This window comes from Dermacentor andersoni, chromosome 10, assembly GCF_023375885.2.
Source record: "Dermacentor andersoni chromosome 10, qqDerAnde1_hic_scaffold, whole genome shotgun sequence".
Classification (NCBI taxonomy): domain Eukaryota; kingdom Metazoa; phylum Arthropoda; class Arachnida; order Ixodida; family Ixodidae; genus Dermacentor; species Dermacentor andersoni.
In genome coordinates, this window is record NC_092823.1 from 56830816 (window position 1) to 56843826 (window position 13011).

The following is a 13011-nucleotide window of genomic DNA, read 5'->3' on the forward strand; positions in this document are numbered from 1 at the left end:
ATTCACACTATCAATCAGGTGATATAAAAATGTGCGGAATATAACCAACCATTATATATAGCTTTCATTGATTATGAGAAAGCGTTTGATTCAGTCGAAACCTCAGCAGTCATGGAGGCATTGCGGAATCAGGGTGTAGACGAGCCGTACGTAAAAATACTGAAAGATATCTATAGCAGCTCCACAGCCACTGTAGTCCTATATAAATCCCTATAAAGAAAGGCGTCAGGCAGGGAGATACGATCTCTCCAATGCTATTCACAGCATGTTTACAGGAGGTATTCAGAGACCTGGATTGGGAAGAATTGGGGATAAGAGTAAATGGAGAATACCTTAGTAACTTGCGCTTCGCTGATGATATTGCCTTGCTTAGTAACTCAGGGGACCAACTGCAATGCATGCTCACTGACCTGGAGAGGCAGAGCAGAAGGATGGGACTAAAAATTAATCTGCAGAAAACTAAAGTAATGTTTAACAGTATCGGAAGGGAACAGCAGTTCACGATAGGTAGCGAGGCACTGGAAGTGGTAAGGGAATACATCTAGTTAGGACAGGTAGTGACTGCTGATCCGGATCATGAGAGTGAAATAATCAGAAGAATAAGAATGGGCTGGGGTGCGTTTGGCAGGCATTCTGAGATCATGAACAGCAGGTTGCCATTATCCCTCAAGAGAAAAGTTTATAACGGCTGTGTCTTACCAGTACTCACGTACGGGGCAGAAACCTGGAGGCTTACGAAAAGGGTTCTACTTAAATTGAGGACGACGCAACGAGCTATGGAAAGAAGAATGATAGGTGTAACATTAAGGGATAAGAAAAGAGCAGATTGGGTGAGGGAACAAACGCGCGTTAATGACATCTTAGTTGAAATCAAGAAAAAGAAATGGGCATGGGCAGGACATGTAATGAGGAGGGAAGATAACCGATGGTCATTAAGCGTTACGGACTGGATTCCGAGGGAAGGGAAGCGTAGCAGGGGGCGACAGAAAGTTAGGTGGGCAGATGAGATTAGGAAGTTTGGAGGGTCAACATGGCCACAATTAGTACATGACTTGGGCAGTTGGAGAAGTATGGGAGAGGCCTTTGCCCTGCAGTGGGCGTAACCAGGCTGATGATGATGATGATGATGATGATGATGATGATGATGATGATGATGAGAATTTCAGCCTGCTGAAGAATTCAACCGTGTGGGCATCATAGAGTAAGTTAAAAAGTAGTCTGATCTATTTCTTTAGCATCAGGTATAGCTTTCGCAAATTCGCAGAAGTTGTGGAGCCCCCTACCAAAAAACAATAGTAGAGGTGTGAACAAAACAGTGATTTACAAAGTAAGAGCTGTTTACACCTTTTAAAAAGCTGTTAAAAGCTGTTGGCAACACTGTTTTACAGCGATATGTCATACCCACAACGTGCGATAGCTGGTTAAGCACACTGTCGATACGTTCGTCCGAAAGCATGTTGCTGGAAAACGTAACCCCCTGCATTTTTATATGATTTATAAGTTGCAAATTACCGTTTATTGGTTTATTTCTTTTTTGTTTAAATATTACCACCATTCTTTTACTGGTACTTATGCTTAAATTAATATAACATGACCAGTGTTTTAGCTTCGCAAGAATCTAGTTAATTCTTTGCTGCACTGTTATACTGTCTTCCGCCGAAACAAATATTCTGACATCGTCGGCATGTAGAACGTTTGTAGCGTCGGGATAAATGCGAATTAGGACATTTATGTAGGCTATAAAAAGAAGAGGCCCAAGCATGCTTCCCTGGGGTAGGCTCTTAGAAATCGACAAGAGTTCTGAGCAGTTCCTGTCGATTTCTACTACCTGTTTCCGAGGTTTTAGATAATTTTTATTCACCCTAGCGGATGACCACAAATTCAATAGCGTTGTAATTTCTGAAACCACGGAAAATGCTGAATATTGTCAAACGTTTCGTAAGATCTACATACGTGCCAAGCACAACATGTTTGTTCTCAAACTGGGATACAACAAAATATTTTTGTTCCGTTAATAACATTTCTGCAGATCGGTGTTTTTCGAAACCAAATTGAGTAGGTGAAATCACGTTATGTTTTTCGAGGAATTGGTACAGTAAACGGTGCATAAGCTTTTCTAACTCCATAAAACTGGCAGTATAGATATTGGTCGATAGTTTTTGACATAATTTCTATCACCCTTTTTGAACAAAGCACGACTTTTGCTACCTGCATTCTTTCAGAAAAAACTGCACTCGACAAACAAATATTAAATATATAAGTAATATCAGGGAGAAGAGCATCCAGCGTGTATTTAATGGCACTAATCTGCATACCATCAACAACAAGAGGCGAACTGCTCTTCCCGCACAATGTGCGGGAATCGAGTTTGTTCCAGCAATTAAGCCCTCGTGCACTTCGACAATCGTATCAGCGTACGCCTTCCGGAACTGGGTACGAGATCGGAGACAACAAATGCCGAGAAGAGAATTAGTTTAACGATGATGCAGCGCTCGCAATCAGTAGCCGGATGATGCCAATGAAACGGCTTGGCGTGCTTCCGCTACGCCATTATCCGATATACTCGTTCATCCAATTGGGTGCATGCAGGGAAGGCGCTTCATCCTACTTCATAGAAGCTGCAGCCACGAGCACACATGAACGAACTGCTGGTTAAGTCTAGCTGATGAGTCATAGAATCAAATGCATAGGCGTTCAAACAAAGGCACGTGTAACGTACAAGGAATCTATATGTGCTCTTCGGTTAGGATTGTTCTCAGCCCTAGAACTCCCCGCATAATTTGTTTTGGCGGTGACTGACTCAGGGGCACCACGCTGTGTCCGTAGTTGCAAAAGGCACATGCGGTAGAAACAAAGTTCACCACCCAAGTACTCCGTGCAGAACGTTAACCAGTGAAGCGGAAACGTGCTGCCCCGGTGTTTGTCAATGGGTTTTTTCCAACGGTTCCTTAAACGACTGCTTCGTAGGCTGCCGGTTCCTCGGTACGCAGCTGCTGCTTGCGATTGGCTGCATGAGCCTGTTGTTGTGCCTGGGCTGCAACATCGGCTTCGCATAGACGAGCTAGTTCCCAGTTCTGCTCACGGCGTTGCTGATTGAAAGCTGCCTGCTCCTCAGGAGCACGTATGACGCGTGGCGTACCCACTTCGGAGCCGGAGAGAAACTGCAGCGCGCACACTCGGCTGCGACGGAGAGCAGTAACGTCACTACCGGCGTGGCCAATGGCGCGAGCCTCTTTTTTCTTTATTTTGCGCATGCGCATAGGGTTGCGCGGGAGGAGTTCTAGGCCTAGGGGCGACAGATGGACGGACGAATTTAGAGCTTCGCTGTAAAAAAAAAAGTAATAGCTCTCATTGAAGTGCAGTACTAAAGCGATGCTGCGAAAACAACTGCAATAGACGCGTAAGTAGAGGCTATCGCGCATTTGCTCTTAGCGATATCGCAAGGTAGAAAAGCCGCCTCAAAGCTCCTTTCGAAGTAGTTAATAGTATTAAGGCTTCGAGTTTGTCAAACTTCCGTTTACTTTTGGTACGACACGCTTGAAACAAGCCGGACGGTTGAGATAAGGGATGACGCAAAGAGTGACCTGGCCTGGTGGAAACACTTACTGTCAGTTCAAGGCACAACCGAAAAAAAGAAAAGCGATCTTCAACAGTCGCTATCAGCATTTGGTGACAGCGACCTGCGAACTCTCAGTGTCAAACCCCATTTGATTTGTGAAATAACGAACGTGAACCACTAAACTCCATCATTGTAAGGCGCCAAAAGAACTGTACAAAAAAAAATGCTGAAATAAAATTGACTTGACTTGAAATTGACTTGCCTCCAAACACGACTGGTGCTGTTACCGGTGCACGCAACTTACTACATCAACAAAACATGCCGATAAGCGATAACGCTTTTTTTTTTTCGAAGGAGGGGGGGGGGGGTTGCCAGATGCGACAGGCATCCGCTTTTAGCGTATAGAAGAAAGAGAACTTCCAGCGAAACACCAAAACAGCTTACGTGTCCTGTACCGATAAACTCTTATTCATCCCTACCTCACTCACTAGCTCTGATCTCAACACTTTCTCTTATTCCCAACCCCCAGTACCGGGTAGACAACGGGACGGTTTTCTGTTTAACATCCCTGCCTTCTTTCCTGTTTTTCCTCCTTCCTCCTTAATGATATTTCTTTCCTTGCGTCTTTCTTGCTAGCTTTCTTCTTTGCCTTTTTCTTCTTTTTCGTTCCATTGGTTAAGCTACTTCCCCAAACCAGACGTGCGTTTGTTTGCCCGTCTCAAACTACGGTTAAACACGGTTACAGTAATATTTCGTACTACGACGTTATCGCATTCAGGGCCCCCAGAACATAAGCAGCGCGGCAGTGCTGCCCCGTCTCTACCGCTTTCAATAAACAGCAGGTAATACATTTCATTCACGTGCATACGGCAACGTATGTCCCCATAAGATACAATGACGGCGTCCTTATTTCTCCCCGTCGTGGATAAAAGCGAGCACAGTGAAACTTTCTCGGCCAGAGTTCTGCCGCGGCCGGATGTAATGAAAAAAAAAATATCACGCTTCTACTGCCGTATTGCGTACTCCAAGGCTTCGCATTATTAAGCATGTTTGATCGACAGAAAATGCGCTGAAACTGATCATTTGCGCTATCACATACGTCAATCGTTTTACTGCACGATACCTTTATAACATTTCTTGCAGGCAGGTTCATGGATGAGGAAAATACGATATATGTCGTCTGGGTTTAGCAAGTCGAGCAAATAATATGCAGCCGAGGCAGATTTTTTTTTTTACTTCAATAAAAACTATAAGAAGGCAATAAAAAATGCTAGCACGCGCTACAACCGGTTTTTCAGATAGTGACAGGCAGTGGTAGCCACCCATCTCTGTGATGTCGCAGGTAGAGGGGGTCTACCTGAAGCTAGCAAAGATGAGGTGTACTCTGATGGCAAAGAGCGTAATTACGTCCTTATTATAACTTATGCGCAGTATTCTTCGGCGTGCCAGGTTGCTTTTTCAGCATGCGGAGTGAACTCTTTTTTCACATAAAGTGCGACTATGTGCAACTGTGTGTTCCGCATGTGCGCTCTGCTATATGTGTCCTGTGGTGAGAATAAGAGAAACTAGGGCGGGATGGCGAAATTCTATTTCTTGACAGATAAAAATATTATTAATACTCGATGAGTTCGAAAAAGTTCAACGCCGGTGTTCTTTTATTTAAAATGTGTGTGTGTGTGTGCGCGCGTGTGTGTGTGTGTGCGTGTGTGTGTGCGTGTGTGCGTGTGTGTGTGCGTGTCTGTGTGCGTGTCTGTGTGCGTGTGTGTGTGTCTAATGCCAAGAAAGCATAACAAGGACGGGGTTAGAATCAGAAAAGCAGTCATTAAAGCATAAGCGCAACTTCTTATAAATGAAATGCATATTGTAGGCCACAGCAAGAAAAGTATACCAAAGGTTGATGATGAAAAACATTAAATTGCAACTGCGCAATAACTTCAAGAGTGTTAGAAAATATTCTTGGATCAAGCATTCACAACTCCACTGCGATCACGAATAGCATCTTAAAAAAAAGAGCATATTAGCAACACGCAGCACTACGTATCCTTTTTGATCTGCTCAATTTGACGCTGCTGATGCATCGGCTACAAGCGTTTGCTCTATGCTCGAAACGTACCGAGAAAAGCAATGCTGTAACCTTTAAAGCTCGACAACGTGGGCGACCAGCGCTGAAACATCGCGTTCCAACAGCAGCACCTTAACACTCATCCAAAGCAGCGGGGGATACTGTTTACAACAGCCAGCGCTACAAGTTTGCGTCTGTAAATTCGCAGCTTAGCTTGAAGCACCCATGTCCAGCTCGTGGCCTAACTGGGTCGTGGTGTGTCAGAACGTTCAAACACATGCGCTCTCAGCGTTGCGCATGGCCATGGGCAGCATAGAGCTTCCCATCAAATTAATAGAGGGAATGTTGGCGCCTAGCATGTCATTCGTCTAGCATGGGAATGATGGTTAGCGCGCCGATTTGTCTGGTGTGCGTGCTCATAGCTTCAGACGGTCTCGTGGCTATATTTACCGGGTTTCATCTGCGTTTATAAGCCTATGTTTTGAAGCACTGATATTTTTTTCACGGACAACGTGAGAAGGCAAAGTGCACACATATAAAGAATGGGAAATTTCACATATTTAACGCAACAGCTTGTTGGAAAGATCAACTGCCTAAGGACATAGTTTAAACAAATCCGTGAACAATCAGACCCGTGCTGCCTCAACTGCTACGCTCGCCGCTCCCGCCGACAACAACGCCAGTGTTGCCGATAATAAACAGTGTTTCTTAAGAAAGAATTGATTGCCAGAGATTGCTTGGAGGCATCGGCGCTAAAGCAAACGTTCATACAAGCGCGCGTCTTTTATCATTCAAAATGTCCCACAATGTCCGTGTCATTTTTGACTGGATGGCTGCAGCGCATTTTAGAGGGCGTCCTGGCCAGTCCTGGTTCCCTCTGCTATCTGTGAAAGAGTCACACATTGCGACGAATACTTCAGAACTTTCCTCGCATGCACCGCGATTTTCTGCGCTCTTCGTCTCCAACATGTCCGTGCTGTTGCATCATATTTGGAGCAGCACTTGGCACTCGCAGGCGTATTTGCTCGCGGATACGTACAGTCATACTCAATGTTGCGACGGTCCCGCGAGCTTTGTAATTTCAGCTTTTTCTAAAGATTTCCAAGTGCTGCTGTTACAAACTACGAGCAAGATGTGTTTTCATGCAAACTTTATCCTTCCCCTTGCATTTGAGTTTGATGACGTATCAGCATAAGATAACTGTGAGCACTGCGATATCTATACTATGTTTGCGGCGAGCTTGAGGAGGGTAGAGAAATGTCACTGTCTTTTAAATGTTCAAGAAGCTCTGATACATGCGCGTCAGCAGATGTCATGTACAACGTCAGGAGCGCACTGGAATCTGTACGCAAGAAACTGCTAAACATCTCTTAAACAGTGAAGGTTATATGCGCTTGCTACTGATCCCTTCAAAACTTTTGACATTTCCGTTGCACTGAATCAATTTTTTCATAAAGCGATGACGTTATAACTTGTAGCGTAGGAGGCGTTAGCTTGTTCCAGTCGGGTGTCAGCACCGAAAGCGCCAAGAAACATGAATACTCGACGCGACAAAATTGGCGCGGTCAGCTGTAGGAGCTAAAGGTTGAATTGCACACACAAACTTGAAAGAGAAGGGAAACTAAAGAGCCTGACAATTTATAGTTAGAACCGCATGAAGTCAACAGGCAATACACGTAGAAAATCGTGAGGCAAATAACTGCGGTTTTAATTGAAGTGTTCAAATAATAAAGAAATGCATCTGGGCGAAAAGAACAACTTTCTGTCAATGGGAGCCGAGACAACATTTTCCACATTGTCCTGCACAAATTTTTTATAGATATCCTGTTCCGTGTCTGTCGTGCTGTTTTTGCTCACTGCAGACCTTTATGATCATATGTAATTTAATTTCATGTATGACTTTTGGAATGGTAGTGCGATGCTCCAGAGCGGTTGAATTAGATATGCGGCAATTCACCCTGTCGTGCATCTTTTGGATTTCGTCCTTGGAGTGCTAACGAGCAGCACTCACACACATTTACACAAATTCATGCACATACATTAAAAATGTAGTTACTCGCAGAACAGCGTTAGAACCATGCAAGCTTCACGAAATGGTTAAAACGCACAACATTTCAGAATGTCTAAATTTCTCTATTTGCGTAGAAAGCTGCTGCGTCTTTGCATTGCTTACGCAGAGGAAATCCGATTTGTTGTTTTCATTCTTGTTGGTGTATAAACTTTGTTTAGCCTTCTTTTTATTTATAGAAGCATTCTTCTGAATTACCGAAGCACATGGCAGCGTGAACTTGATTACAAAGCCCCTGTACACACCGCGTAGGATTGTCGAAACGAAACCAACAATAGCTGCATTCATGAGGCACAACAATGCCGGATCACAACAGTCAAGTGGCGAGACGCCACTGTATTTTTTTTCTTCCTGATATAAAGAGAACTTCCACCGTTTCAGCTCAAGAATTATTTTCTATCGCAATGAAGTAGTGCATGAAAAATGGATTCACGAATGGATTCATCTTCTTGAAAAAAATTTTGCCGCCCACCTTTTCTAAATATTAAGAATAAGAATATTGTCCCACATTACGCTGTACATTTTCTACAGGGAGTGTTATATTTATTGGTTTATGTTTTAAAGGGTAATCGCAGTATTGTATCAGAATGAATTGCACGACAGTGCTGACAACATAAATGTACATGCAAGTATTCGCACAGGAGGGTTAATTACACCTGTAAAAACCGCCATGTCTTTGAGCAGTGATAAAAATTTCGCGATAGAAGTTTGAATCTTGTACACAACGTCCTTTGAGAACTATTTTTTTTTTCTTTCTATTAACATAAACAAACGCCAAATCATAGCCTGTAACGAGTGCACAACTCATCCCTGAGCTGCGTGCAATAAGCGAAAGTGTACTCACGTGCCGATGTCACGGAAGTTGAAGAAGCGACTTCCTTCCTTCTGGTTCGTCCACCGGTGCTTCAGGAAAAGTCACAGCATTTCTTGCACCGGGGCTGCTGAGCCAGGGAAGCAGCGCGCCAACTTTTGTGCACAAAAGAAGGACTACGTGCAAGGGTCCCAGTACAGCGCTCGAGCGATTCACGCAACAGGTGAGTGAAGGGTTGCCAACAGCACGGGCTGACTTTTGGCAACTCCTCGCAATACGAACACTCCCGCCTGGTAAGATCGAATGCGGTCAACGCAGGCTACCCAAGATCGAGTTCAATGTTCACAGACCACTAAACGTCTAGGGTATCGCTCGCCAAACCAACAGAATTGACGCAATAGTGGTGGGGATGATCTTCAACAAGTGTTAAGTGTGCAATCAACCACATTTCCGACGGGCCGTAGGAAGTATCACTACTGCCAAGTATTGCGCTCTTCTGCTAACGAATTCAGCAAGAGATCGGTTCCCTTTTTCAAAGAACAAGCTGGCACGTGACAATGTGTGCGGTTATAGGTTCTTTTCAGAGTTAACCTGTTGGAAGTTTGTCAAATTGACAGTCACCTAAGACAGCCTTGGAACAATACCGCGACTTGTTTTTCCTCAATTATGATTTCGCAACGCTGGAGGTTCAAAAGAGCAGAACAACGCACGACATGCGTTCTCACAGAATGTTGTAAAAATTTGTCACCGTTTGTTCGGACACAAATCCTTTCTTCTGTCCACAAAGAAGCTTGAGTGAAAGAGTGTCAACTGTCCGTCATTCACTACACGCGGGCTTCGTGAACACAGCAGTTGAAGAGCAGTAAAGTATAGCCTGCAGAAGATAAACCTTCGGGGGTAGCCACCTGAACAAGAATTGCAGAAGGACAGAGTCAGAAGCAGAGTACAGTTGGGGCTGATGACGTACTTTACAACAGCCGAAAGCGGGAGATCCAGACAGCCAACTGCTGAGAGGGCCTATTGAAGAGCAGCACAGTATGACCAAGCGGACTCAACTTTCAATGTCACGAAACCGGGAAGCGGGCGACAGAGCGCGTCGGGGCGGGCGGGTCGATGAACCGCGCCCAAACAACACGTTCGAACGATGCGGCGGGCGCCGAACGACTGAACACCGGGCCCGGCTAAGCGCTGGCTTGAGCCAGCGGCGTGCGATACTGAGCTACTCGCGCCGTGCGCGCCGACCTTGTCGTAAGCGCCGCCACGCAGACCCGCGGACAACCCGAACGCGCACGCGCACTCACAGGAGCTCTCCTTTCTTTCGTGCTTTCGCGCACTTCTTTTTTGTTGTTTGCGTTCTCCCGCCGCGACACATCGCTTTCTTTTTCCTCCTCGCGGTGCGGAACCGTCTGGCGCGGATTCCTCCGCGAGCGCAACAGATGGCGGTTTCGATCCCAGCGCTCCTAAGCGCTCCAAGAAAGCAGCGCTGCCGAAGCTATTCGGGCAGAGGCGCTGGCGCTGAGGTGGCGATAATTCAAACCGCGTGCTGTCCATGCGCACCTGTTGCGGTGGGCGCCGAGCTGCTGCTCGATACGGCTTTCCTTTCGAAGGTGCTGATTTGCGTTTACTCGTGCTCGCTTGGATGCTCTTTTTCAGCGACCGCTCTTAAGCCTATTTGGAAGCTACCATGGCGTACGTCGCGGGATACGCCAGTGTGTTTACCAGGACATTGTTGCCTTGAGTTTGTTTGCTTGAAAACGTCATTAGCGCCTGTTTTTTTTTTTTTTTTTTCAAGGGATACCTCAACTTCGGACTTTTTGACCACCCTTGGAAAGGGGACGCGTAGTGGCTCGTCACAGTGACTTGCCCATACAGGTAGTAGGAGAGAGAAAGCAAGGAAAGGAAAGACATGGAAGTCAGCCAGACGGGCGTCGGGTTACTTGTCCTCCTTTGATCGTAAGGGAAAGGGGGAATAGAAAAAGGACAGTAACGAGCAAGTGAGCCCGCGAGAGGATGTAGTGGAAGTACAAATGATCATTTTTACTGCTGTACTTCCGGAATTGCAGCAGTGCATGAATAGCTTTTTGTGCCAGCTACGGATGGGGCCATTCCTTCTCGGATGCGGTCACGAGTACTTTTCTTGGCGCATTGTAACGGGGACAGTCATGAAAATTCGACAATCACCACTTCACAGAAGAAAACGTTCTAGGACACTGATCCAGACGGGCTTCGGCACTCAAGGCCTTAAGGGCTTGTATGAAGTTTTTAAGGACATGCGAATTGCGCCACCATCTTTGAATGATGTCGCGCGTAGCCTTTCCGCCTTTGCGTAGTTGTAGTTGCGTAGTTGTAGCCTTAGAACCCTATTAGACCCTATTAGAACCCTATTAGAACCCTCTTAGAACCCTATTAATATTGAAATATCTTGTCATCCTCTTGCTGAATAACTTGGAGCTCGGATAATGACACGCGGCCAGGTCGCCAGTGAATTGGAGGCACATCACCACCAGTATGCATGCGATGCTTGATAAGAGAGGTTTGACCTAAGGAACTGCCGTCAAAACCGAAAATGTAGGAGTATGTGACGAGCAAATGACGGTGGTGGTCCACTTGTGAGGGCAGAAGGGCCGGGGCAATCATCTTGGTGATATCGTTCTGTACCGACGGAGGAGCGGCCCGTCGGCGGAAAGAATTGCTGAGGAAGGATCAGGCGACAGTGATGGAATCTGGCGCTCATCCGAAGGCGACAGAGAGGCCAGAACTGTGCCTCGGGGAAGAGCTTGAAGACAGAGTATGAAGTTCAAGAGAGGCAGACAATTCACGTTGATCGCAAGGGCCAGAACAGTGTGGGAAAAGGAAACGTTCTGTGAAAAAAGTACATTGGGAGACGGAGTAACCACATATTCACCATCCGGTACACTGGGGCAGGGTCGGTGCAGGAGCGTCTCGGAGCGGCCCGCTGCTACGAGTCAAAAACTGCAAGGGGCCGATTGTCGTCGCGGCGAATGTTCCAAAATGAACTAAGGGAGGAAGGTGGGCGATATCGGCACTGACGGGAAATATGTCTAAACACCGTGGCAATGAAAACAAATGGGCGTGCCGTCTGGGCCGGATTACGATAGCGGCGAAAGGTTGCTGGATTCCAATAAGGCGGAACAACAGAACTGACCCCAGGGTGAGGAAGGGACACAACGGGCTGGAGTCCTACGTTAGTTCATCATCATCATCATCATCATCAGCCTGATTACGCCCACTGCAGGGCAAAGGCCTCTCCCATACTCCTCCAACTACCCCGGTCATGTACTAATTGTGGCCATGTTGACCCTCCAAACTTCCTCATCTCATCTGCCCACCTAACTTTCTGTCGGCCCCTGCTACGCTTCCCTTCCCTCGGAATCTAGTCGGTAACCCTTAATGACCATCGGTTATCTTCCCTCCTCATTACATGTCCTGCCCATGCCCATTTCTTTTTCTTGATTTCAACTAAGATGTCATTAACGCGCGTTTGTTCCCTCACCCAATCTGCTCTTTTCTTATCCCTTAACGTTACACCTATCATTCTTCTTTCCATAGCTCGTTGCGTCGTCCTCAATTTAAGTAGAACCCTTTTCGTAAGCCTCCAGGTTTCTGCCCCGTACGTGAGTACTGGTAGGACACAGCTGTTATACACTTTTCTCTTGAGGGATAATGGCAACCTGCTGTTCATGATCTGCGAATGCCTGCCAAACGCACCCCAGCCCATTCTTATTCTTCTGATTATTTCACTCTCATGATCTGGATCAGCAGTCACTAACTGTCCTAAGTAGATGTATTCTCTTACCACTTCCAGTGCCTCGCTACCTATCGTAAACTGCTGTTCCCTTCCAAGACTGTTAAACATTACTTTAGTTTTCTGCAGATTCATTTTTAGTCCCGCCCTTCTGCTCTGCCTCTCCAGATCAGTGAGCATGCATTGCAGTTGGTCCCCTGAGTTACTAAGCAAAGCAATATCATCACCGAAGCGCAAGTTACTAAGGTATTCTCCATTTACTCTTATCCCCAATTCTTCCCAATCCAGGTCTCTGAATACCTCCTGTAAACACGCTGTGAATAGCATTGGAGAGATCGTATCTCCCTGCCTGACGCCTTTCTTTATTGGGATTTTGTTGCTTTCTTTATGGAGGAGTACAGTGGCTGTGGAACCGCTATAGATATCTTTCAGTATTTTTACATACGGCTCGTCTACACCCTGATTCCGCAATGCCTCCATGACTGCTGAGGTTTCGACTGAATCAAACGCTTTCTCGTAATCAATGAAAGCTATATATAATGGTTGGTTATACTCCGCACATTTCTCTATCACCTGATTGATAGTGTGAATATGATCTATTGTTGAGAAGCCTTTACGGAATCCTGCCTGGTCCTTTGGTTGATGGAAGTCTAAGGTGTTCCGGATTCTATTTGCAATTACCTTAGTAAATACTTTGTAGGCAACAGACAGTAAGCTGATCGGTCTATAATTTTTCACGTCTTTG

General features: G+C 45.9%; 1 protein-coding gene across 1 annotated transcript in view; it reads right to left on the reverse strand.

The window, feature by feature from the left end:
- The window catches only part of LOC126543787 (synaptotagmin-10-like), a 128351-nt gene extending 118461 nt beyond the window's left edge, over positions 1-9890 (reverse strand). The window contains exon 1 of the mRNA XM_050190912.3: positions 8534-9890. The gene's annotated coding sequence lies outside the window, so the exon portion shown is untranslated. The remainder of the gene's footprint in view (positions 1-8533) is intronic.
- Between the last annotated feature and the right edge of the window lie 3121 nt (positions 9891-13011).